The sequence below is a fragment of the Pleurodeles waltl genome, chromosome 5 (assembly GCF_031143425.1).
Source record: "Pleurodeles waltl isolate 20211129_DDA chromosome 5, aPleWal1.hap1.20221129, whole genome shotgun sequence".
NCBI lineage: Eukaryota > Metazoa > Chordata > Amphibia > Caudata > Salamandridae > Pleurodeles > Pleurodeles waltl.
Genome location: NC_090444.1, coordinates 1853031171 through 1853057812, shown reverse-complemented (window position 1 = coordinate 1853057812; position 26642 = coordinate 1853031171). Strand labels below are relative to the sequence as shown.

At 46.1% G+C, this 26642-nt stretch overlaps 1 long non-coding RNA gene across 1 annotated transcript in view; it reads right to left on the bottom strand.

Annotated features, from left to right (window-relative positions):
* Window positions 1–26642, bottom strand: part of LOC138297446 (uncharacterized) — a 189410-nt gene that overhangs the window by 71915 nt on the left and 90853 nt on the right. The window contains exon 2 of the long non-coding RNA XR_011204111.1: window positions 20242–20325. This is a non-coding gene — a long non-coding RNA (uncharacterized lncRNA). The remainder of the gene's footprint in view (window positions 1–20241; window positions 20326–26642) is intronic.

Sequence of the window (26642 nt, the reverse complement as noted above, 5' to 3'; positions counted from 1 at the left end):
AGAGTGTAAGTACCCTTGGTACCCACTACAAGCCAGGCCAGCCTCCTACACAAGGTCATTACAGGGGTTCCTTCCAGATGCCATCTATGCTGCACGTCACCTCGCTGCAGAACTCAGCCTTTCTGCCTCCACGGAGTCTAATCTAGAGACCTCATTCCAAGGTAACGAAGGTTGAGGGGCGCTTCTCATGGACATGGTACTGGCAGATTAGGTTTATCATACCTAGCTCTCATTAGGGTAGAGATTAGGCTTTCTATGCTAGGAATTATATATCTCTTGTTTATTGTCAGATGGGGGTTTTACTTTCACAACTCTCATCTGTGCAATTCTGCTTCTGTTCCTGTTCATTATCCTAATCATTGCAATACATGCATTTTATCATAGATTGCAGTCTTTTCAATAAATATATTGAAAACTCTCCTGCATCCCCTTCATTGCCTTTGTGTGTATGAGACTTGCTGCTAATGAGAGAAAAGGGTAACTTCTGTCTCACCATGACGTTCCAGTAAGGTCTTATCTACAGTCCATGCGTAAGGCTGCTAGAAACCAGCTTTGCTGTCTACATTTTGGTGAGGTACTGCTTTTGAGCCAGGAGGGTTGGACTGACAGTTGCGACTTGTTATAGGAGTGACTCGGTTGCCTACAAACAAAAGTGCTGTCATCCCTAAACCAGCAGTCTCGCATAGCAGTGAGAGTACAACTACGACTAATTGCCCCAATAAACCAGAAAACCTGGGATAAATCCCAATTGTTTCCCACTGCGCCTCCTTTTTTCAGTATCACGTATGAGAGCGCCGTCTACTACATGAGTTAAGGACATGTGCAGTACTGTAACCTCATGCGTTGGATTCAATACTGTACTGTTGTCCATGTATAGGGATCTAGGCCACATGTGGTTCACTAATGACACTGATGTCAAGGAGGGAAGGGGAGGAGAGTGTCTAAGATCATATTTAAAAATTAAAACGTTTTATTAATGCCTTCCAATGCTGTGATATAATCTCATGTACCAACGTCTAAGGCTTCTGCATGATTGGCATGCCAAACATCTTCCTGGCTTAGCTCGGGCACAGGCTCTTAGAGACATGCTGAACCCATAGCTCGGCTGTCCCTGGTAATTTGTTGGCTTGCCTACCTCTGCATTGTTTAGAGTTTACCTTCTGTCCTGGCAACAGCACTAGTTATTACTTTCTGTCCAATCACTTTGTATATCCAGTTTAAACTTTATGAAGTCTTGCACCTCAGAAGTAAGCACTTATTTCATACGAGGATAAAGGGACCTGGACAGACGGTTCAATGAATAAACCTCTCAGTTTAAGTGCTCGCCATGGTGGCCACCATCCTCACCCTGAAATGCCATTTTCACTCCATCAATGGGCCAAACTCTTTAGTGCAGTTTTTTTCCAGATTCATCACTCACTGTAGATTTGTACAACATTTTATAATCAAGTAACTCATTTCAGAAAAGGTAACCCTGTAATTTATTCAAAACTAAAATACTGTAATAAATTTCCTTTTGCTCATTATTTTTAAGAGTTATAGAGTATGAACTAAATCTTCACAAACAACCTGGCCGTAAACAGTAATTTAGTCTGGGACAAAGCCTATACTTTAAGCACAGGACAGCCAATTATTTGGTAATAAAACTTTCAGAATACAAATACCAAATAAATGAAAACAAATACGGCATTTTAAGCAAACGGCATGTAAAGCATCCTACCAAAAATCTTATGAAATAGGTTATTCAAAACTGATTATAATTATAACTTATTACTGTGCGGAATTGTTTATTAAAATGATTAAATAATCAAATCAGCAACTGTGATCCATCTCGTCTCCCACCTAATAAAGAAACAAGTGTACTTATCAACATTGTCAATAATATTGTGGAAGTAGGGGCACGCCACAGGCCTCTGCGGCGCAGGGGGGGGGCGCAAACCTTCAATGGGCACCATACATCTCATAGCCAATAAATATATCTGTGAGGTATGGGTGACTCAGGGGACCCACTTCACTTTCTGCAGAGGGGGGCCATCATTTTGCATTATGCCACTTTGTGGAATTCTATCATCATTCGCACACATGGTTTTTTTACTGTGTAGGTTATATTGTAATTTTACCCTATGTCCCAGATATTTCTACCATTCCTCTCAACATTCTCACCCATCAGGTTCCAGACATTTTATACAATTTGTGTTAGATATTTCAGCGAGACATTTTTAATCAAAATCTGTCCCGGGCACTTATCATTCCTTCTAGGCACTGACCACCACCTGTCCCATACTTTTCGACCATCTATCTGCCCAAGACATTTTCAAACATCTGTCTCAGACATTTTCTACCATCCATCCCAGACATTTTCTACCATCCACTCAAAGCATTTTCTACCCTATGCGACAGACATTGGAAACCTCCATACCAGACATTTGCTTCCGTTTGGTGGCCTCTTACTAAAATGTGCATGCTTTGGGGTTTCTGGTTGCGAACCAATACGAGAGGCTGCAAGACATTTTTTCAAATGATTTGTGTACCAGAGTTTTTGTGCCCCGTTGCCTGCAAGACTGTCTGTGGCCATCAAGCTACTTGCATTTATATGCCCACCCTTTCTTGCTATCTTCTTCACACTTCCTTTCATGCACAGTAAGGGCCATATGTACGAACACTTTTTCCCATAGACACAGAATGGGTAAAAACCTTTGCTACATCTGGCCCTAAGTGCTCAGCTCCTGCTCCACACCAGGGCCCATGCCTGATTCCCAGTGTTCTGCCACGAATCATGTTTATCGAGCTGAACCCTTGTGCTCGCTTCTTGCCAGGGCCTCCTTTGCTTTCCCCAGGTCACGACTGCAGCCTCTTATTAAGCTGCCATTACTGGATGGGAGATTGTTGCATCCATTAAGGGCTGATGCCATTCAAAGACGTTTGAAAAGCACGGGCAAAGTGGGCTCTGGCCCAGGGCCTCATACTTTCAGGGGGTGCCTGATAGAACCAGCTCCGTTCTGCAGAGTCTTGCCCAGACCCCTTTGAATGATTCTTAAACAGATTGTTTTAAATACCATTTTCCTTTTATTTAATTTCAATGTTGGTGATATGTGTGTGTCTACTGCAGATATTTTGTAGAGAAAAGTTGTGTTTATGTTTCATGCAAAGCAGTCATAAAAAAGTATCTTTTAGATCAAATCAGGACCTCACATGTGAGAAATGGGAGAGTGTCACAGAAATTATTTGTAATAACTAGGACCAAAAGTCTAAACTTGGACCAAAAGTCCAACTTTACTACTGAGTAAAGTTGGACTATAGGTTTAAACTTGGACTTTTGGTGTAAACGTAGACCTTTGGTGTAAGTTTACCTTTGTTTACCTTTGTGAACCAGGCCCCAAGTTTGCATTGCGGTCCCCTCTCCATTCATACCAATGGGGCCAGAACTTCCCAGTGTCCCTGATGAGATCCGAGTATGTTTACTACATTCACAATTGAAGGCATGTTTTCCTTGCATATAGGACACTCTCCTTAGTGAATAGAGCAACCCAGCACAGGCATACTATGTCAAAAAAGAAACTTTGCACCTGATTTTTAGAAATGATCTCTGTGTATTACATGTTGTATGTCGTGCCTTTTTACATTCTAGGTTCTACAACGACACTGCAGCCTCAAGACTAGGAGTTATTGTAGTTTCCTTAAAAATATACATTCTTTGTGTATGACACCAGGTGCGGGCCTACCAGAAGGGCACCTTTACAAGCACCACCTAAGTCAGGTTGACCCTCCTACGTAGATTAGGAATCATAAATTAGGTCCTGATGAATTGCCATTTGATCCTTTTAGGTACTACAGAAAGCCAAGAAACGTGCTGACCCAGATTAGATCCTAAGGAACTTTATTTTCTCAAGGTCACCCTTGTTTTTAACCTTAACAAAGGCCCCCGCAAATTAAAATTATTTTAAGGGGGGGTTGTTGAGCTAATTTTAAGTCTCCTTCACCCATCATTGTGATCAGTCTACCACATACACTGAGTCCACTGAACTCTCAGGCCAATACTAAAGATCTCTGGCAAAGAGCCCCCTTGAGGGACCCTTAAGGCACTGCAGCACTAGCCCTACCAGGAGCATATGCCCAATGATTAAGCATGCCACCAGTTGAATGGGCAAGGGCACTTACTCCTACAACATTAATGCTGTGTTTGACCCTAGTGAGATCCTCTTATCATAAGAGATAATTTGGACTTTTTACCAGAACTGCACACCCTATCCTTTTTTTTTTAGCTGGTGCCACAGCTTTGCTAATAGTTTGTTGTAGCTCCGGGGGCCATTTAGAACCTCCACCAATGCTCAGCAGAAGGACTAACAGCCTGACGTGGCTGTAGGACCACTTCTTCCTTAACTTTAGACTGCACAAACCCGGCTGACTCATAGCTGGAGTACATAGTGCTAAGCTGCTACGTCAGATTTGCAGTTGGACTGTGGTAGTAATCACAGTAGCACTGGCTATTGCTCAGATGCCTCGCCCTTTTGAAAACATAATTAGGAGTGGGCAGAACCTGTGGATTTTCTGCAAAGTTACATAAAAATTCTGTGAGATTCTGAGCTGCAATTTAGCACCAATAGCGCGAGCAGCACTAAAAAATCAGCGCAAACTGCACCATGTGGTGCACAAGAGTGTGCAGCCAATCATTTTGATTGTATATTTACCTGAGAGGAACCCCTCTGACCGGAACTCCGCATTACAAGAGTCACAGGAGGTCGCCAAGTTCCGCAAATTCCATGGGCGGAATGAAACTTTCCGCCCACCCCTGGTTATAAGACATACACAATGTATTTGCCCAGAGATAACCTCAATCTTAGTGATGGTGCCAGAAGAAGAAGAGCTAGTCCTTAGTCCTTTCTTTAGTTCAGGCCTTAGGGAGGTGCCAGGGTTAAAAGATGATGTGTATTTGTTGAATTTTGTGAGAGTAACTATGGTCTACACGTGGAGGCGACGGCCTCATTCATAAGAGCTTGGATAAGGTATGCAAGAGAGGGAGGTGATGGGGAGATGGGTAGTCAGAGAGCAGAGGAGAAGAAATAGCCATTAGTAGAAGTAAATGACAGAGTGAGGCTGGGGCGGAGTTGGTGAGATATACAGATTTGTAAAAAGGGATAGTTTCCGGCGGAGATGTACTGGCAGAACAGCCAAAAATTGAAGAGGCATTTGGATGACCAATTGAGAGAAAGTGTCGACAAAAATTGGCAAATAAGTGATGGTGAGGTAAATAGTAAGTAGATGGAGGAAACCCCGTTTCACACAAATATCAGCTCTGAGTTCAGTAGTCACAGCAGTGAGTGCGCTGCAAGAAACCAGGCAGTCATGTGTGAAACCACTGGAAGAGACCTGCAGGCTCTGAGCAGGCAAATGTGGACACCAATCTGGAAGAGTTGAAAATGTGCACACCTCAGTACTGTGTGTAACCCACAGTGTGACCCCTAAAGAGAATGAAGCAGCCAGGGCGTGCAGAGTGATGTCATACGAGTGCAGCAGTCAATATGCAGAGTCAAGATACACAGTGATAGGGAAAAAGTGTGCAATAGAAAAAATATACAGTGTTCCTTTAAAAAATGTGCACCTTTCAAAGGAGACAGCGTGGTTCCAGTAAATACGATTTAGTATTCTGGAGTAGTGGGGAAAGGAGAAGAAGAGGTGGTGAACACCAAGAGAGTAAATGTTGGGTGTTCGGGCTTAACAATGGAGTGTTGATGTTAATATGGTTAATGAATGTTGGGGATGAGGAATGCTGTGTGTGGCAGCTGAGAGGAGCGTTAGAGACGGAGGTTGATGTTACTGACCGTCCTGCTGTACAGATGTAGGAGGCTGGCTTGGTGCGTAGTGGGTACCTAAGGTACTTACACCTTACACCAGGTCCAGTTATCCCTTATTTGTATATTGTAGGTAGTGTCTAGAAGCCAGGCTCTCTAGAGGTAGCTGTGGATGAGCAGCCAAGGCTTATCTACGAGACATGCCCAGCTCATGCAATACCAACGTAGTCACACTTAGTACTTACACACATGAAAGAAAATACTCAGTGTTACAAAAATAAAGGTACTTTATTTTGCTGACACAAATACCAAAAATACCATAGAGACTATACTCCCTTAGCAGGTAAGTAATACACAAATTATATACACTAGTAGGCAGAAATAGGTATACAAACAGTTAGGAAACAGTGCAATTAGTGAACATTACAATAGTTAGAAATGGGCCTAGGTGTAGCACAAACCATATCCTAAGAAAGTGGAATGCGAAATGTGGTCCCCCACCTAGGCAAGTGTAGTATGTAGAGGGGAGCTGGGAGTACTAGAAAAACCCAAAGGTAAGTACCACAACCCACCCCAGCAACCAGAAAAACAGGAGTAAATCACAGTAAATTTCCCAGATCACACACAGAGAATAAAAGAAGAACTATGCAAAACCCAGAAGAGACTGCAAGACACCAACTGTGGATTCCTGGACAAGAAGACCTGTGGAAGAAGGGGTTTAAGTCCAAGAAGCACAGAAGAGTCCAGGAAGAGCAAGAGCCCCTGCTAACCCGGATGAAGGTGCAAAAGGTGAACCATCGGTGAAGAAGAAAAGTCAGTACTGCACCCACGAAGACGAAGTCAGGTTCCTGGAGGATGCAAATGATGTCCCACGCCGGATGGAGGATTGCAGTCGGGTTTGCGTCGTCGGAGTCCGCTAACAAGCCTTGGCCCACGCAAAGCTCGCGGTTAGTGGAAAATGGCGCTCACGGTACTATCGGTTCAACTATGGGTGGAAACTGTGACTCATACTACTACCAGATGGACTCTACCCAGGAGAGGGACTCAGAGGGGGCCCGCAGCGATACAGAGAGCCCACAGAAAACCAGGCAGCGCACACAGGATGGGGACCAGGAAGTTGCAGAAGAGGCCCACCCAGCACTACAACAAATGCTCCCACGCCACCGGAGACACACTCAGGGAGCTGTGCACTGTCGGAAGGAGTGCTGGGGGCCGCAGATTCAAGATGCATGAAGATCTTGGAGGAAGGATGCCAACAAGCCTTGTCAGCTGCAAAAGAAACGGTGCACGGGGTACTGTCTTGCGTGGGGAGGCAAGATCTTACCTCCACCAAAGTTGGACAGCTGGAAGAGAGGACCGTCGGGACCACTTCAGTCCAGCACCTGTGATGCAGGATCCATGCAGCTCAGCAGGAGAGGGGATCCACGCAGCCGGTCGTCATTGCAGTTGGTGCATGCAGAAGCAGGGGAGTGACTCCTTCACCCCAAGGGAGATTCCTTCTTTCTTCTGATGCAGGCTGAAGATGGACTGTCCTCAGAGGATGAACGACTGGGGAAATGTTGCAGTTGCTGGAAGGAGCCGGAGATACAATGTTGCAGGAGGCGTCTTGCTTCTCTGTTGCAGTTTGGTCCTGAAGAGTCCAGATGCAGTTTCTTTAGTCAGAAGTTGAATTGGAGGATGCAGAGGATTCCTGCTAGAATCTTGCAATCCGAATCTGAGGAACCACACAAAGGAGAGACCCTAAATAGCCCTGAAAGGGGGATTGGTCACCCAGCTGGGTGACCACCTATCAGGAGGGGGCTCTGACATCACCTGATGGCACTGGCCACTCAAATGCTCCCATAGTTCCCTGCCAACCTTGAATCCAAGATGGCAAAACCCAGGGACCCTCTGGTGGAGCTCTAAGCACCATCCTTGGGGTGGTGATGGATATGGGAGTTGTGCCTCCCCTTTCCTTTGTCCAGTTTCGTGCCAGAGCAGGGACTGGGGGTCCCTGAGCTGGTGTAGACTGGTTTATGCAAGAAGGGCACCAAATGTGCCCTTTAAAGCATTTCCAGTGGCTTGGGGAGGCTACCTCTCCCAAGCCTGTAACACCTATTTCCAAAGGGAGAGGATGTAACACCCCTCTCTTAAAGAAAATCCTTTGTTCTGCCTTCCTGGGGTCGAGCTTCTCAAGCAACAGGAGGGCAGAAGCTTGTCTGGGAGGTGGCAGCAGCTTGGGCTGCCTGGAAACCCTCAGAAGGTTGTAATGGCAATACTGGGGGTCCTCTAAGGAGACCCCGAGTACATGATATCATACAATCAATGCTTGAAAAAGCCTTGGGGTATGATTCCAACATGTTTGATACCAAACATGCCTATTTTCGGAGTTACCATTATGTAGCTGTACATAGGTAGCGACCTACATCCAGTACACGCGTAAAATGGTGTCCCCGCACTCATGAACTCCGGGAAAATGGGCGTGGAGTTTGTGGGGGCACCTCTGCTTGTGCAGGGGTGCCCTCACACACAGGTACTTTGCACCCTGCCCTCTAGGCTAGAAGGCCTACGATAGGGGTGATTTATAAGTAACCTGGTGCAGTGAAAAATGGCAGTGAAAGGGTGCTTGCACCTTTTTGCGCAGGCTGCAATGGCAGTCCTACAGAAGCCTTTGCATGGGCTCCCTATGGGTGACAAAATATATGCTCCAGCCCATAGGGATCCCCTGGAACCCCAATGCCCTGGGTGCCTTGGTACCATATACTAGGGACTTATAAGGGGGAGCCAGTGTGCCAACTGTGGGTGAAATACAGAGCTTTGGGAGAGAAAGCATAATCACTGGGGTCCTAGTTAGCAGGATCCCAGTAAACACAGTCAAGCACACTGACATCAGGCAGAAAAAGGGGGTAACCATGCCAAGAAAGAGGGGACTTTCCAACAACAGAGAAACCTCAATAAGGGGTTACTTTAAGATATCCGCATCTTTGTATTGGTGTATTGGAGCAGTATTTCTCAGCAGGACGAGTGTACCCACATGCTTTCTTGTGTCCCACCTGAATTGCCCATGTCGCCTGATCTGCTGGTGTTCTTCCTCAACCACAAGTAATATGGCTGTTGAGTGGTGAGTTTTGTTCCTCTTCAAACGCCTAATGGCACAGTTGAAATCCAGACCTTTACCACTACCGCAAACGTCGTTCTGTGGCTCAGTTCGATGTGGGGAGAGCTTGGGGAGGAGCGCATGCAGTGCAAAGCCTGGCTCCAGCGCGTGTCTTGTACACGTACTGCCGGCTCCAGCGTGAAAGAAGGAACGCATTTTCATCGATTTTCAGCACATGATTCATATTACCATTTGGAATGCGCACATCATCACGCTGGTGAACAGTGTTGGCAGATTTTAAAAGCCTCCAAACCTATTGAACTACCAGCCCAAGGTAAGCCCAAAATGAACCTGTCCTAGCCCAAAAAGTAGCCCAAAATTTTAACACTGAAAACATTTCTATTTTAAGCAAATATGTGGAACTCACAGTGCCTGAATTCTTCATTGCATTACACAGTCAAAATGGAAATAAACATGGAAAAATGGCAACTCCTTCTTATGATGAGCAGCAAATTGGAACAAGTAGTAGGGAAGGTGGAAGGGGGTCAGGGGCACCAAGCTGACCACACAGAGTAGGTGGGAGAGAGCAGTAGCAGCGCAAAAGACCATACATTGCAAGCGGGAGGGCTAGAAGAAGCACAACGGCCATTGTGGGCAAGCGGGAGGGAACAGGGCTATCCACTAAGGACCACTGAGGGCCGAAATCCAAGAAATTCACTGAAAAAACAAAAAGTGAAGTTTTAGTTAAAAAATTTAAGAATATCTAACTTTACGTTAAAGACCCTTAGAAATTCATTGAAAAAAACAAAGGTTAAAGGGATGTTATAGTTAGGTGACAATGTAAACCATACCAATTGTAACTAACAAAACCACTGAAATTCACCCTAAACTAACTATGACTTGCGCCCTTTCCATGCACTCTTTTCACTCTTGCATATTGAATTACTCATGACATGAATGTGTTAACAAATGTTTGGCAAACCATCAAGTGTAAGCACAAGGAGGGCTTTAAGAGACAATACCTTGATTCTGACGAAAGCGCATGGAAAGCTTTATCTGATTAATACACTCCTTTATCTTCAGCATCTATTATTACGTTCCTTTACCTCCAGTACCTGTTGTTTGCTGTCTCCCAGTTGCCGTCAAAATGATTGCAGTTCACAGGTGCTGAGCTCCCTCCACAGCTGCTCTCTTGGCCCTCAGTGGCTGAGCAGCTGGGCAGCAGCAACTCTTCTATCGCTGTGGCTCAGAGGCTTCCAACACCAGCTGAAGGTGCACAGACTGGAGGAAGTAGGGCACGAGGTCTGTAGGAGGGGAGTAGGGACTAAGGGATACAAGAAAGGAGAAGAAAGAGGTGCAGGGTTCAAAGTCTCCAAGAAGAAAGCACTTTGGAAAGCTGGGCATGAGGTTGAGGAGACGAACAGGGACTGGGGAAGAGAGCACAGGCTAAAGGCTGCCAAAATAGCACAGGTAGTGAATGACGTGGTGGGCTGTGATGTGACCTGGTATGGTCTGGCACAAGAAAGGGTCAGTGAAAGCTTCCAGTGACCTTGGTGAGAGAAAACATATGAGCTGCCCTCTTTGCACGCTACTGTGATCAGTCTATAGTTCCTTTCCTGAGACCAGTGCCTCTCATATGGGTCTGTGCACTACCTAATAACTACAATAACTTTCAATTGGACATATCCATTGGCGTATGAAATATTTTGAACTGCCCAGTTGCATACACAAAATCTGTATTTTCTTTTCCTTCCCACGCTTTCCCATTTGCCCACCTCTCTCTACTATCTCTGCAGAATTCAGACATTTAATCAGCATACTGTTTGAATACATTGATGACACAGCCTTTAGTTTTGCAGTATACAGTCTACAAAACTGGCATGTTGCATGAAAAACAAAAGTAAAGAAACGTATGGGGACATTTTAATTGGTGCTTAAATAACCATTGCTTTGTGTGCTCTGCAGAGAGGCCAAGGCAAGGATTCGATGAGCGTGTAGTTTGAAAACCTTTTTGACAGAGACAAGACATTTTGAAAACACACACACACACGGTTTTCAGCCTTAACTTCAACAATCAATCATGCCCCATCACAAAAATCCATCCACTCTCTGAGCTCACCCACACACTTAGTTGCATGAAATTGAAAACTACGAAACCACATGTGGAAAACATTTAAATAGCCATCTTGCCAACGAGGCCCAGGAGTCCATGATTATGTATGCTTCACACCTTTATGACAGTGACAGGGAGAAACTGACACTGATTTTAACTGAAGGTTCAACTCTATAGCTCTCACTATGCGCTGCAGTGAGCAGTGTACAAGGCTCCTAAGTTGCATGCAAAACAAGGCCACAGAAAAACATTTGGCGAAATATCAACACATATTTATGCAGTTGCAGTTGTTATATTAAGGGCTTTGCCCCTTACCCCTCGTAATTCTGTTAGCAGCTCTGGCCGTTAGGCCAAATTTCCATCATGTTGACAAACCATGCCAATGAAAAGCAACATGTAAAATGTGAAGAAAGGTCAGCATAACTCCTTTCCACACACAGCAACAATCTGCAGAAAACACTCTGAGACTCATTTAATACGAGGTCACTGGTTCTGAACAAGGAGTCTTGGGGAGGCTCACTTGTGCTAGCTTAAGCTAATGGTGGCGCCTGGAGGGCCTGCTGCCTGAAAAGTCTAAGGATGGGGGCAGAGCCCTGTAGAGTAGCACATGCAGAGACTTTTCTGCTTCCTCTGCTCCATTCAATAACAGCGTCAAACTGGACTTAAGTTCCTCCAAATGAATGCACAAGTGAGTGCCCTGCTCACACAAAGCGTCAGTTTTACTTTTATTGCCATAACTGGGCGACACCCCAGCCTTAAAAAAATGTGCACAAAGGGCAAATATCAGACCAAAAATCAGGCACCCGCCAATTCAGTTTTTTCCTGCAGAAATGGGAACAATGTCACCTATTTGTGTGGGAAATAGCCCAATCTGGCAACACTGCTGGTGAAGGGGAACTGGGAGGCAGAAATGCTTCACCAAACTGTGACGTAATGGGGCGGCCATCTTGGATTGGGCTTATCTGCCGGACCAATCCATTTTACAACGTGTTTTTGGTCTTCACACACGGTGACAGGCACGCCTGATGCTAAAAAACATAATTGAGCAGGAAGAGTTATTCAGGTCTCTTTTTAATGTACTTACCTGAAACGGAGAGGCTGTGTCTCAGTATTGGAAGACAATTTAAAAGCAGAAGTATTGTAGACATGTATATTGTGCAGTGCTATCATCACAGGTGGTACAATTTTCCTATTACATCCATTGTAATCAGTTTGTACTGTTAACATTCAGCATTCAATAGTTCCACCCCCAGCCTTTTCACCGAACCCGAAAGCTCCAGAATCAGACTAGGAACAGTGGAAAGAAGGTTTTGAAGCATATCTTGATGCTCTAGAAGGAGGGTCTTTCATCCATAAAAATAAATTGACCATTCTGCAGCATTGTTTGGGTTTTGAAGGTTGTAAAATATCAACATATATCCCAAAGACCTGGTTATGTTGGGTGATGGTCAGGGCGATGGTAATATAGATGAATATGCATCTTTTATAGAATATTTAATGTAAGATTTTAGACATGGAAAAATATAATCTTGGAGAGGCACAAGATTTACAAAGGAGTCCAAATTGCTTGCGACTTGGCCTCAAGTTTGGTGGGAGGTTGAAGAATTCCGCAGTGTCTTGCGAAGACAAAGCTTTTGAGGAGGAAATTATCAGGGATCAACTGGTTGAAAAAACTAATAGCAAAAATGTTGAAGAGGTGTTGTTGTCACACCGAACTTAACATTAGAAGACCAAAAAGAAAAAGGGAGCACACTGCCTTGCATTCAAGTGGAAAATAGCCCCAAGGCATCATGGTAAATGCAGTCATTTAAATATAAATAGCAAGAATTTTTCAAAAAATCATTCACCCTTAGTAGGTGCAGCAAGTGCCGTATCGCTGTAGAAAGTCTTTCACCTAAGGTAGGTGCAGCGAGTGCCGTATCTCTGGACACGTGTTTCTGGCTTTCGGCCGTCATCAGCAGAGAGCGTATGTAACTGAAGGGGTCGCTTGAAATGCCGACAAACGTCTTTACAGGTTTTTGTACCACTCAGTAGGCACACAGGTGCATCGCCAGTGCTCGTCAGCAAGAGGCTCACGGGAGCCGTCATTTAGAGATCCAAAAAGAAAAAGGGAGCACACTGCCTTGCATTCAAGCGGAAAATAGCCCCAAGGCATCATGGTAAATGCAGTCATTTAAATATAAATAGCAAGAATTTTTCAAAAAATTATTCACCCTTAGTAGGTGCAGCAAGTGCCGTATCGCTGTAGAAAGTCTTTCACCAACGGTAGGTGCAGCGAGTGCCGTATCTCTGGACACGTGTTTCTGGCTTTCGGCCGTCATCAGCAGAGAGCGTATGTAACTGAAGGGGTCGCTTGAAATGCCGCCAAACGTCTTTACAGGTTTTTGTACCACTCAGTAGGCACACAGGTGCATCGCCAGTGCTCGTCAGCAAGAGGCTCACGGGAGCCGTCATTTAGACATCCAAAAAGAAAAAGGGAGCACACTGCCTTGTATTCAAGCGGAAAATAGCCCCAAGGCATCATGGTAAATGCAGTCATTTAAATATAAATAGCAAGAATTTTTCAAAAAATTATTCACCCTTAGTAGGTGCAGCAAGTGCCGTATCGCTGTAAAAAGTCTTTCACCTAAGGTAGGTGCAGCGAGTGCCGTATCTCTGGACACGTTAGAAGACCTTCTAACATTAGAAGAAGTAGCAGAAATTGCAACTAGAACTGAAAGTACAATATTGTACATGGAGCAAATAACTGTGTCAGAATTTAAGTCTATTCCTCTAAATGTGTTATACCTGAAGAGTAAATACAAGAAAGAAAAAAAGAAGAAAGAATCTGAGAAACTGACTGCAAAAAACTAAAAACAATCTTTACACAGCTACAGTGATGCAGGTGAGGTAGCACATCCCATCTGGGAAATGCCAGTGAGTGCCTTGTCATAGATCTGTTGTGTTAAATGCATGAAAAAGGCAATTTTGACAAGGTTTGTAGATCTTTAGGCAAAATGCAATCAAGCAGGGAGGAAACTAGCAAGTTGTGTGAGAATGATTTTTACACAAGTGATGAAGGCGAAGTATTAATAGTCAAGGATATGTCCACGAATGAGCATAATGAGGTTTGAGGGGTGTATCTTTGAACATGATAAAAAGACCTTTCTGCACACTAGCCATCAATGGAAAAGAGGTAAAGATCATGGCAGACTCGGGATTCCCTTTCACATTTTTGAGCAAGAAAAAATTGAAAAAGGCCTTTAGTGGAGTTCAACCGAAGGATTCAATAATTTGTCCTGTTGGTTATGGAGGCAGGCCCATATAAGTAGTGGCAGAATTTTAAGCAGAACTTAATTTTCAAAACAGTATCACGCAACACGTTTTGTACGTAGCCAAAGATGATGCTTGTTTGTTGGGTTGGTAAATTCAAAAGAATTTGAGAATATTGTTAGATCCCAATAATTCACTCAAGTATTACTAAAGAAGGAGTATGTTCAAATTCTCTCCATAAAAATGCATGGGAGGATGCTTTCCCTGAAGTATTTCAAGAAACTTTGGGCCTATTCAAGGGTTTCATGCAAAAGATAAAAAGAGGTAGATGAAGCACGTCCTGTTGTACATAAAGTTCGAAGAGTGCCCTTAGCCTTGCGTTCTGAGTTAAGAAAAAACTGGACAAACTATGTGGGCAGGACATCATTTAACCCACTAAATGTTCTGACTGGGTTGCACCAATTGTCTTAGCTCACAAGGCTAATGGATCTGTTTGTATGTGTGTGGATCTGCATGACTTGAACGATCAGATATGGGTTGTTCGCCACCCCCTTCCCAACATCACAGAAATGCAATCCACTTTGAAGGAGGTAAGATGTTCAGTTTGCTCGACATGGCTTCAGCATACCATCAAGTCAACCCAGATTCCAGGAATTTTACATCTTTTACAACCCTTAAGGATCTGTCTCAGCTGAAGCGCATGCATTCCGGACTGGCATCAGCTTCTGCTGATGTATTCCTACTGGTAGTGGAGAGTTTGTTTAAAGGCTTGGAAGCTTTTTGTTGCATTCCAGGATGAAGTGCTAGTTTTTGAAAAAGACCAAGTGCAGCACGATAGAAGGTTACATCAGGTGTTGTCCATTTTGAAAGGAAGAGGAGTGACGCTTAGTGCGGAAAAATGCAAATTTAGCACTTCCAGCATTGATTACTTAGGATACAAATTGTCAGCCAATGAGGTTGAATTTCAGTCATATTTAGTTAAGGCAATAAATGATTTCCATCCACCTGAAAACAAGGATCCATTACGATCAGTCATTGGACTAGTTGAATTTTATCCTAGATTTATTCCTAGGTGCGCGGAAAAGACGTACAACATGAAGAATTTTCTGAAAAAAATACTAAATGCGTTTGGAGTGCAGATTGCCATCAAGACTTAAATTTGATTATTGAAGATGTGGTGCATGCTATTCCAATGAAATCGTTCGACACTTGAGATGAAAGCATATTCATGACTGATCTCAGCCAGTAGGGACTAGGAGCAGTTCTTATGCAACATAGGGAGGGCAGAGATGAAGTAGTTTGCCTCAAGAAGCGTATGGGGTACGCAGTCATTGTATTCTTCAATTGAGAGAAAGGCCCAGGCATGCTGGTGGGGTATCACCCATTTCAAACCTTATTGGTGGTGCATATGTTTCTCTGTACATCCCGATCACAAACCCCGGGTACAGCTGTTTACCACTAAAGGTGGGGAATGTGCTACTAGTAACACAAAAGAATGATGGACGGAGTGCTGACAATGCAAACACTCACCCCCAGTCACAGATCTGGGTTTAATCCATCGTTTTTTTGCTGCCCATGCCATTCCAGTTTGGACCCAGCCATATGCAAATCAGTCTTGACCCTGTTCTCCATGGGAACAGTCCAGCCCGAACTGCCAGGCCAGGTCTTCCCTGGACTGAAAACAAGCATCCTGGGACCGGTTTCGGGGTTTCACCCCTCATCAGCCAGGCTAGCTTGAGTCCAGTGGCATGGGAAGCACGGGACCCACGTCTGGGCATACCCTTCCCACTTAGGGCAACATTAGTAACACAAAAGAATGATGGACGGAGTGCTGACAATGCAAACACTCACCCCCAGTCACAGATCTGGGTTTAATCCATCGTTTTTTTGCTGCCCATGCCATTCCAGTTTGGACCCAGCCATATGCAAATCAGTCTTGACCCTGTTCCCCATGGGAACAGTCCAGCCCGAACTGCCAGGCCAGGTCTTCCCTGGACTGAAAACAAGCATCCTGGGACCGGTTTCGGGGTTTCACCCCTCATCAGCCAGGCTAGCTTGAGTCCAGTGGCATGGGAAGCACGGGACCCACGTCTGGGCATACCCTTCCCACTTAGGGCAACATTAGTAACACAAAAGAATGATGGACGGAGTGCTGACAATGCAAACACTCACCCCCAGTCACAGATCTGGGTTTAATCCATCGTTTTTTTGCTGCCCATGCCATTCCAGTTTGGACCCAGCCATATGCAAATCAGTCTTGACCCTGTTCCCCATGGGAACAGTCCAGCCCGAACTGCCAGGCCAGGTCTTCCCTGGACTGAAAACAAGCATCCTGGGACCAGTTTCGGGGTTTCACCCCTCATCAGCCAGGCTAGCTTGAGTCCAGTGGCATGGGAAGCACGGGACCCACGTCTGGGCATACCCTTCCCACTTAGGGCAACATTAGTAACACAAAAGAATGATGGACGGAGTGCTGACAATGCAAACACTCACCCCCAGTCACAGATCTGGGTTTAATCCATCGTTTTTTTGCTGCCCATGCCATTCCAGTTTGGACCCAGCCATATGCAAATCAGTCTTGACCCTGTTCCCCATGGGAACAGTCCAGCCCGAACTGCCACACCTAGAATTGCCAGAAGGTAGTATAGGTTTCAGGAGTAGAATTGTCGTGCAGAATACGTACTGGGCGCCAGGAACTTGTTGGCTGATTGCCTTTCTCGTTTTCTAGGATGCGACCAAGATGTAGAAAAAGAAGAATTGTGTGAGTATGAGGCAGATTTGGTGTGCATTGTTGAAGGTCATTGTAGGAAGCTGGCTCTGTATATACTATATCAAAGTGAGATATAGTGTGCACAGAGTCCAGGGGTTCCCCAGAGGCTTGACAGAGGCTAAAGTAGATAATACTAATGCTCTCTTTTGTGATAGTGTGGTCAAGCAGTTAGGCTAATCAGAGGGTAGTGCAAAACATTTGTTGTACACACACAGACAATAGAAGCAGCACACACTCAATGACTGAACTCCAGACCAATGGTTTTTATATATAAAACATATATTTTCTTAATTTATTTTAGAACCACAAGATTCAAGTTGCAGGTAAGTACCTTAAAAGTTTCGTATTTCACATAGGTATCAGGTAAGTAATACAGTTCTTGAATTTTTGGCAATAGTCTGTTTTAAAAATGCACACTGCAATTTTCAGAAACAGTTCCTGGGGGAAGAAATGTTAGATCGGTTTACAGATAAGTACAGCACTTACAGTTTCAGTATCCAGGTTTTAGGAAGTCCACCGGTTTGGGTTCAAGTTAACCCCAAACACCCACCACCAGCAACACAGGGCCAGCCGGGTGCAGAGGTCAAACATGAGCAATTTTAACGTGGGCTCCTAAGGAGACAGGGGGTACTCGGAATCCGGTCTGCCTGATGGTAAGTCCCCGTGACTCGGAGGGTAGACCAGGGGGGATCAGAAGAGTACTGGAGGGGCCACAAGTGGGCACCAAACACATACCCTAAGAGGCACAGGTGCGGCGGGGTGCAGGGTGCAACCAGGACGTCGGGCTTCCAATGCTGGTCTATGAGGAGTCCCCGGGGGTCACTCAGAGGCTGGAGGCGAGGTCCGGGGGGGGGAGTATCTCGGGCACACCACAAGGTCAGAGAGGGAGGAGGGCCGGCTGCTGAACGTAGATGCACCGGGGCCTGGGGACTGCGGGTGCAGTGTGTCTATGTTATCTTCGCCCGGAGCTTCACGGTCAGGGGGATCCTCGGGATTCCCTCTGCAAGCGTCGTCGTGGAGGGGTGGAGAGGTCAACCCAGGGTGGGCACTTGCACGCAATCGCCTGGGGACCCTCTCTTGCTGGGTGGACTTCCTGGACACGGGCTGTGGACATTGGGTGCACAGGGGTCAGGACTCAAGCATCCGGAGTGAGGTAGGAGTCCTTGGTTGTAGGTTTTTCTTAGACAGAGCCGCTGTCCTCTGGAGTTCTTGGTCCTTTTGGTTGCAGGGCAGTCCTCTGGAGTTGGCCAGAGGTCGCTGGTCCCACTGGACGCATCGCTGGTCTTTTGCAGGTTCTTTGAAGCAGGAGACAGGCCGGTAGGGCTGGGGCCAAAGCAGTTGTCGTCTTCCTTCTTCTCTGCTGGGGGTTTAAGCTTAGCAGTCCTACTTCTTCTTTTAGGTCACCAGGAATCTGGTGAGCTGGGTTCAGGGAGTCCCTTAAATCCTAGATTTAGGGGTGTTTTAGGGGTCAGAGGGCAGTAGCCAATGGATACTGTCCCTCAGGGTAGCTACACCCTCCTTGTGCTCACTCCCTTTGGGGAGGGGGGCATATTCCTATCCCTATTGGTCCCTGTCCTCCAAACCAAGATGGAGGATTCTGCAGGGAGGGGTTCACCTCTGCTCTGGACACCTTATGGGTGGTCCTGGCTGGGGTGGTTAATCCTCCCTGTTTTCCCTAATTTTCCTGCCGGACTTGATGCCAGAAGTGGGGCTTTGTCCGGGGGGCGGGCATCTCCACTTGTTGGAGTGCCCTGGGGCACTGTAATCTGAAGCTTGAGCCTTTGAGGCTCACCGCCAGGTGTTACAGTTCCTGTAGGGGGGAGGTGTGAAACACCTCCACCCAGGACAGGCTTTGTTTCTGACCACAGAGTGCACAAAGGCACTCACCCCATGTGGCCAGAAACTTGTCTGAAAGTGGCAGGCTGGCACAGACCGGTCAGTCCTACACTAGCGGTTTGGGTAACATTCAGGGGGCATCTCTAAGATGCCCTCTGTGTGCATTTTTCAATAAATCCCACACTAGCATCAGTGTGGGTTTATTATGCGGAGAAGTTTGATACCAAACTTCCCAGTATTCAGTGAAGCCATTATGGAGATGTGGAGTTCGTAATGACAAACTCCCAGACCATATACTCAATATTGCTACACTGCACTTACAATGTCTAAGAATGGACTTAGACACTGTAGGGGCATATTGCTCATGCAGCTATGCCCTCACCTGTGGTATAGTGCACCCTGCCTTAGGGCTGTAAGGCCTGCTAGAGGGGTGCCTTACCTATGCCATAGGCAGTGATGTGTGGGCCTTTTACAATGAACTTAACTGTGTGCCAGGGTTATGCCAATTGTGGAACAAAGGTACAGTTTTAGGGAAAGAACCCTGGTGCTGGGGCCTTTCAATCAAAGTTGGCATCAACACTGGGCAAAAAGTGGGGGGCAACCATGCCAATAGTGGCACTTTCCTACAGTCATTCTGAGGGTGCTATGTCAGAAGATGAATGGATGGCTACATGCAATTCAGATGAAGAGATGACAGAGGTGAAGGATGGCATCCTTCAATGGTGTACACGATGGAAGTCGAAAGGAAGTCAAGTGAGGCATATAAACAAGTTTTCAACGAATTGCCCATTGTCAATGGCCTCTTACTCTGGCCTAATGTTCTAGTGGTGCCTGAGGGAATGAGGAACAAAGTACTGGCTTTAGCTCACAAGTGATGCATAGGTATGCGTGCAAAAAAGAGAAGGATTTGTAAAAAAAATGTTGGTGGCCAGGATTAGACAGGAGAGTTGAACACTATATGAGGGATTGCATGAGTTGTGCGATTAGTGATGAATCACAGGTCACCGTTCCTAGTCCTGTGAAGGCTATACAAATACTCAATAATGCTTGGAGTAAACTGGCCATTGGCATCATTGGTCCCATGGTTCTTCCTGGTGGCATGCTTGAGTATGGCATAGTAGTTATAGATTTTTACAGCCGCAGGCCGGAGGTGAAATTTGTGAAGGTTCCCAATAGTTTAAACTTATGGAGTTTTTGGAGTCCATTTTTGATAGGGACGATATTCCTGATGAAACTTTAATGGACAATGTGTGCCAGTTCACTTCTGCACAGTTTACATGGACTTTGACATTTTTGGGAATCAAACACACGAAAACTTTTTTGGGTCATTGTTAAGAAACAGCGCAGTACTCAGTTCATGTTCCAGGCATTTTTATTAAACTTCAAGTTTGTCTGAAATACCCACCACAACAGATCCACAATAGAGCCTGCTCCTGCTCCTCCTGCTTCTTTCTTCCAACTCCCCTTGTTGCCTGGTTGCAGACATTCTCTGTGATGTACCCAAGAATCCATTAGTTACATCACATAATAATAAGGACACTAAATTACAACAATACAATAGGCTGAAAATATTACTCACATACTTTGTGTAAAATATAAAAGCACAACACAATGTGGAAAACCATGATCACACATAGAGGGTCATTCTGACCCTGGCGGCCGGTGGCCGCCAGGGCCACCGACCACGGGAGCACCGCCAACAGGCTGGCGGTGCTCCAACGAGCATTCTGACCGCGGCGGTTCAGCTGCGGTCAGAAGCGGAAAGTCAGCGGTCTCCCGCCGACTTTCCGCTGCTCGTGTGAATCCTTCATGGCTGCGGAGCGCGCTCCGCAGCCATGAGGATTCCGACCCCCCCTACCGCCATCCTGTTCATGGCTGGAAAGCCGCCATGAACAGGATGGCGGTAGGGGGGGTCGCGGGGCCCCTGGGGGCCCCTGCCGTGCCCATGCCAATGGCATGGGCACGGCAGGGGCCCCCGTAAGAGGGCCCTGCAAAGTATTTCAGTGTCTGCCTTGCAGACACTGAAATACGCGACGGGTGCCACTGCACCCGTCGCACCTTCCCACTCCGCCGGCTCGATTACGAGCCGGCATCCTCGTGGGAAGGTCGTTTTCCCCTGGGCTGGCGGGCGGTTTTTCAGCAACCGCCCGCCAGCCCAGGGGAAAACTTGTAATACCCGCCGCGGTCTTTTGACCGCGGCGCGGTATTTCGGAGGGGGGATTTGTGGCGGGCGGCGGACATTGGAATGACCCCCATAGTCTTTGAGATACTCTGGCCTCCTTCGAGTGCAAACTTCCCTGGGTGACAAAGCAGAATTATGATGCTGTAAGGTTACTACGTTGTCTCCCAGCTCATCAGCACACAGTTTGGCTTCCACCAATTTAGTATTCCAATCACACCTAGCAAGTCTAAACATGCTCCAAACTTCTCCATTCTCTAGGATCACTACATTCTTCTTAAGTTTCTTAATGCGATATGGTCCTATAAATTTAGACTCCCCTTTGCATGACCACCTAGGTTTCTTTACAAACACCAACTCTCCTACTTTCCAGTTCCTGACCACTGCACCATGTTTGTTATCAAATCGTTCTTTGTACCTCCTCTGATGTACATGGACTCTGCAGCCATCCGCACTCTCACCATTACCATAGCGTCCTAACCACTTGGGGAACAACTTAGACCCTGCCACTCGTCCTCTCAAACACTGAAATGGAGATTTCTTTGTCAAAAAAATTGGAGCAGTGCGATGGGCCCACATCTTATCCCTCAAAATATTTCTGAACTCTCCTGTATTTGTCATGGCTAACTGAGCACAATCTCTTATAAGCCCATTCATTTTTTCAACAAGATCATTGGCTTGTGGAGCATAAAGTACTGTGCGCTGATGTTCAATTGACAAATCCATCAAAAAAAAATTCATTTCATCAGCAACAAATTGCAACCCATTATCTGTAACAATCACTTTGGGAATGCCCTCCAAAACGAACACACCCACTTTACCATGTAATTCTCTGTTGTCCCTTTATATTTCTTTGGTTTGGCAGTCTTTTTACTGTTTCCTTTGCTGTTTGTTTTGTACCCACTGGTACATGTAATTCCTTGTTGTCCCTTTTCTATTCTTATGGTTCTGGCAGTCTTTTTACTGTTTCCATTGCTGAGTTTGTTATCATTATTATTTTTTTATGATGCAGCCTCATCGGAGGTTCCTCGATATTCACTGCATCGCTGGAAGCGTTCGCGGTAAGTTTATTCATCTTCTCTCTCTTTTTTCTTTTTTTTTTTTTTAAATGCTTATACGCGTGTATGAGTGCTGAGAAAGAGTGCCGGCGTCCGTGTATATTTGAATTAAATCACAAGTGTGCTTCTGTATAATAGAAAGATGCAGTGACTGCAGGCGCGCGCTATGCGCGCGTTAGCAGTTTATTCAATGGATGCTCAACACGCGAGGTAACCACAGGCCGGTAAACACACACACGCACTCTGCTCTACTTAGCAACAAAGCTCACGCACGCGATGTCTGCCTTGACGCGATGTCGGCCAAGAAAAGGAAATATTGAAGAAAGAAAAAAAAACGGGTACGAAGGTTTAACAAAAATGGTTTGTCAAAAATAATTTAACTCACCGGTTGGTGAGCAGAATGCGATTAAATCTTCACAAAGCTGGGTCCTTCGGCCTGATGCAGTTGGTTTCCACTCGTTGCCAACTTGTTAAGAAACAGCGCAGTGCTCAGTTCAAGTTACATGCATTTTTTATTAAACTTCAAGTTTGTTTGAAATAGCCGCCACAACAGAGCCTGCTCCTGCTCCTCCTGCTGCTTTCTTCCAACTCCCTGTGTTGCCTGGTTGCAGACATTCTCTGTGACGTACCCAAGAATCCATTAGGTACATCACAGTTAAAGTCACACCACAACCATCATCCAAAGAGCAAAGTTCTCGTTGAGAGATTCAATAGAGTTATCAGGGAAAAGGTGCAGTTAGCCAGAGTCAATGGTTGAACTGTAAATTGGAGTTGAGGAAGTTACTATGGGCTGTATGCAACCCACCCAATGTGGACACAGGTGTGTCACCTTTTGTGTTATTGAGAGGAAGGGTTCCTGCATCCAAAAAGACAAGGCAGTGGATGGGGGAATTTTCTATTTCTAAGCACAAAGTGGAAGATGTGGGTAGAAAAGGGTTGCAAGCCCATGATAAACATGTGGGCAAGCTCAGATGGGTGGCAAATGTGGCAGTGGGAGATTATGTGAGGATCAAGATCTCGACAATTGTACCCAAGGTGGAGTCGAGGCTCTTGGCACCTAATAATGTGTTGGAAATGAGGAAGAGTGTGGTGAGCGTAGAGGATGGCAAGCAGTGGAATAAAGACAAATTAGCAATAGAGCATGCCATGTTTTGAAAGAAAACTCGAGAATACATTTCTTGATTTACTGAGTTAATAATGGTACTGTTGTGTAGCCATTTTAGCTATAGCTCCAGGCACGTTCTTGTATCACACTAGGCCAAGCCGCTGTGCACTCTAACCTAGATATATTTTATTCAATTTTATTTTATTATTGTTACAATAGCCACTTTTACGGTCTTGTTTTATTTTCTGTTTAACTGTTTTTGCCTAGGTCAGCACTCTGTTCTCAAACAAGACATTCTTGCTTACTCTGTGCTTCTTCCAAGGCTACAGCGCGGTACATTGCCGGTGAACGTGGTAGAAGTTTAGTCTCCAACATTCGTAGAAAACACACATCCTTACGTAGGGACATTTTCTTAGAACATTAGCTGTGTAGTTATAAAAACACTTCCTTGTTCCTTATACGTTAGAGGGAGATTCCAGCAAGGGAACCACGACTGTATGCTGATTGCTGAATGCTTCTCTACAGATGCTAACGCAGACCGCAGGCCTTTGCTCAGGTATGAAGGATGATGTCTTCCCAGGGGAATCTGAAGGGCAGAATTAGAGCTTAACATGCTGTGCTCAGTCATAGCATAGGTAGGAGTTAATCTATTGACAGTAGTGACAATATGAAAGCGTTGTTTTTATGCTTCACTCTTCTCGTCACAATTATAATACTGTCATGTTGTGTCGTCCTGGTTATTGCAGCTCACGCTTTGCTATCTAAGATGCAGTTGTTTTATTAAACTCATTGTTAAAACATATACTGCTTCTGTTTGTCATTTATATAATGAGACAATTATAAATGAGAGAAACGGATAAGACCTGAGTGAGCACGACTTCCCTGAGAAGCCAAGTAAGTCATGCGCTCGGCTGCCCAGTCATCCCTACCCTCGGGTTGAGATGTGGCACTGCTAGTTAGCTGGCACAAAACCCGGATTGTAGCGACGGGTGTCACCTGCAGTGGGTTAGACTTAGTCCCCCACATCGCGGGCGATCCTGCCACTCAAAATCCAGTAGTCTCATTAGAATAATGAGAGTCTACCCGAAATGGGGCCGCCAACGTTTGGTCAGGCTCTAATTTTTTGGGTCCTCCCAAGTATCTCAGTCTCATTATATACAATGACACCTCAATACTGTATACGGAAACGTCCGTGGTACTGAGGATTTCCACCCCAGCTACGTAGGCTATCCTATTTGAGGCTGGAGGTTGTTCAAGCTTGAACTTTAAAAGGAAACCCCTATTTGGTGTGCCTTCTCTGAACATTCCTTGATCTTAATTCAATTCAAAGAAGCTTTATTGCGGCTACAAGAGCCAAAAAAGCGCGAGCAGTAATAAATATAAATAAATTCACATAATAAAATTACAGGTAAATATAATGATAAAAGGGAGTAAAAGATAAGATAAAATGGAAAAAGTGAAATAAAAAAGGAATAAAAATGGAATAAAATGAAATAAAATAAAATGCGCTGCGCAGGGTGTTGGGACAGTCTTATTTGGAGTCTTTGGGCCTCATTCTGAGGCTGGCGGGCACCGCCAAATGGCCGCTCCGCGGTCGAAAGACCGCGGAGGCCATTCTGTTTTTCCCGCTGGGCTGGCGGGCGACCGCAAGAAGGCCGCCCGCCAGCCCAGCGGGAAACCCCTTCCCACGAGGAAGCCGGCTCCGAATGGAGCCGGCAGAGTGGGAAGGTGCGACAGGTGCAGTTGCACCCGTCGCATATTTCAGTGTCTGCAAAGCAGACACTGAAATACAAAGTGGGGCCCTCTTACGGGGGCCCCTGCAGTGCCCATGCCATTGGCATGGGCACTGCAGGGGGCCCCACGACACCCCTCACCGCCATCCTGTTTTCCTGGCGGTCGGAGCCGCCAGGAACAGGATGGCGGTGAGGGGGTCGGAATCCCCCATGGCGGCGCAGCAAGCTGCGCCGCCATGGGGGATTCCCAGGGCAGTGGAAAACCGGCGGGAGACCGCCGGTTTTCCTCTTCTGACCGCGGCCAAACCGCCGCGGTCAGAATGCCCTGCGGGGCACCGCCAGCCTGTTGGCAGTGCTCCCGCATCCCCGGCCCCGGTGGTCCTTGACCGCCGGGGTCGGAATGACCCCCTTTGTCCAGAAGAGTTTTCCCTCTGACAAGCCAACTAGCTCCGAGGAATTTGGCGATGGCGATCACTAGCGTTGGCCTGGTGTCTGATCTGAGGATTCGCAGGGCTAGCGCAGAGCAGCGGACTCCCAGTAGTCTGCATGCCGGGGCCAGCCATTTCCTACGGGGGCGGAGTACGCGGGGCATGCAAAAAGGAGGTGAGGGAGATTCTCGACGGGGGCTTTGCAAGCTGGGCATGCGGTAGATTCATTGTGTGACCAGCTACTGGTGAAAAGTCTTAATGGGAGTGTTCCAATGCGGAGCTGGAAGTACAGTTTCCTTTCCCTTGGGGCCGTGATTAGGTCCCAAAAAGCTTCGTACTTGCATGACTCTTTTAGGTTGGCAAAGTCACAAGATAATGTAGTGTGGAGTGCAGCCCTCGTGTCTTCGTGGTTGGCCATTTGCCAGTATAGTTTCTTTAGTTCGCTTTTCGAGGGAAAGACTGACGTGGCTGGTGAGTTCCAGAGATCATCGAGCCCGAGTGAGTATAGTAAATCCTTGATGCATCGTAGCCAGGGGATTCTGTGAAGATGGTCGGCTTTTAGGATGACCTGTAGGGCTTCAGTGAAGATGTCGAGCTCCGGAGTGGTCCAGAGACGCCGCCAGTACAGCAGAGGTCGCAGGCGGGCTTTGTGACCAATGCGTTTGATGCCGAGATCCTTGAAAAGAGGGAACAGTGGGGTGCTTAGCGGAAGGGATACAAGGTTTCTTAGGAAGTTGTTTTCAGCGGTGGTTAGGTCTTGGGTTTTGGTATGGCCCCAAAGTTCAGCCACGTAAAGCGCTGAGGAAACGGCCTGGGCTTCATATAACTGTAATGCTGGGCAAATTGGTTTTGTGTGTGAGAGGTGGAAGTTTTTTAGTAGAGCCCCAGTAGTTTGTCTTAATTTAAGGGCTTGTTTTCCTATGTGTGGCTTCCAGGACATGTTGTCAGTGAGTGTTATGCCCAGGTAGCTGAAAATGCCCACCTTCTCAAGTGAGGAGCCCTCTAAAGTAAACTTCCCTTTGAAAGATCTGTGGGGATTAAGGGTCATTAGTTTTGTTTTCGAGGCGTTTATTTCGAGTCCCTGTGATGAGCAGAAATGCTCGAAGCACGCAAGGAGTTTCCTTAGACCACTGGGGGTCTTGGATATCAAAAGAGTGTCATCGGCAAAAAGTAAGACTGGGATTTTTTGTGTGCCAAGTGAAGGTGCGTCAGCCTGCAAGCTGAGGAGGGAGGGGACAATTTCATTGATATACAGGGAAAAGAGGGTCGGGGCAAGTACGCAACCTTGCCGCACACCCCGGGA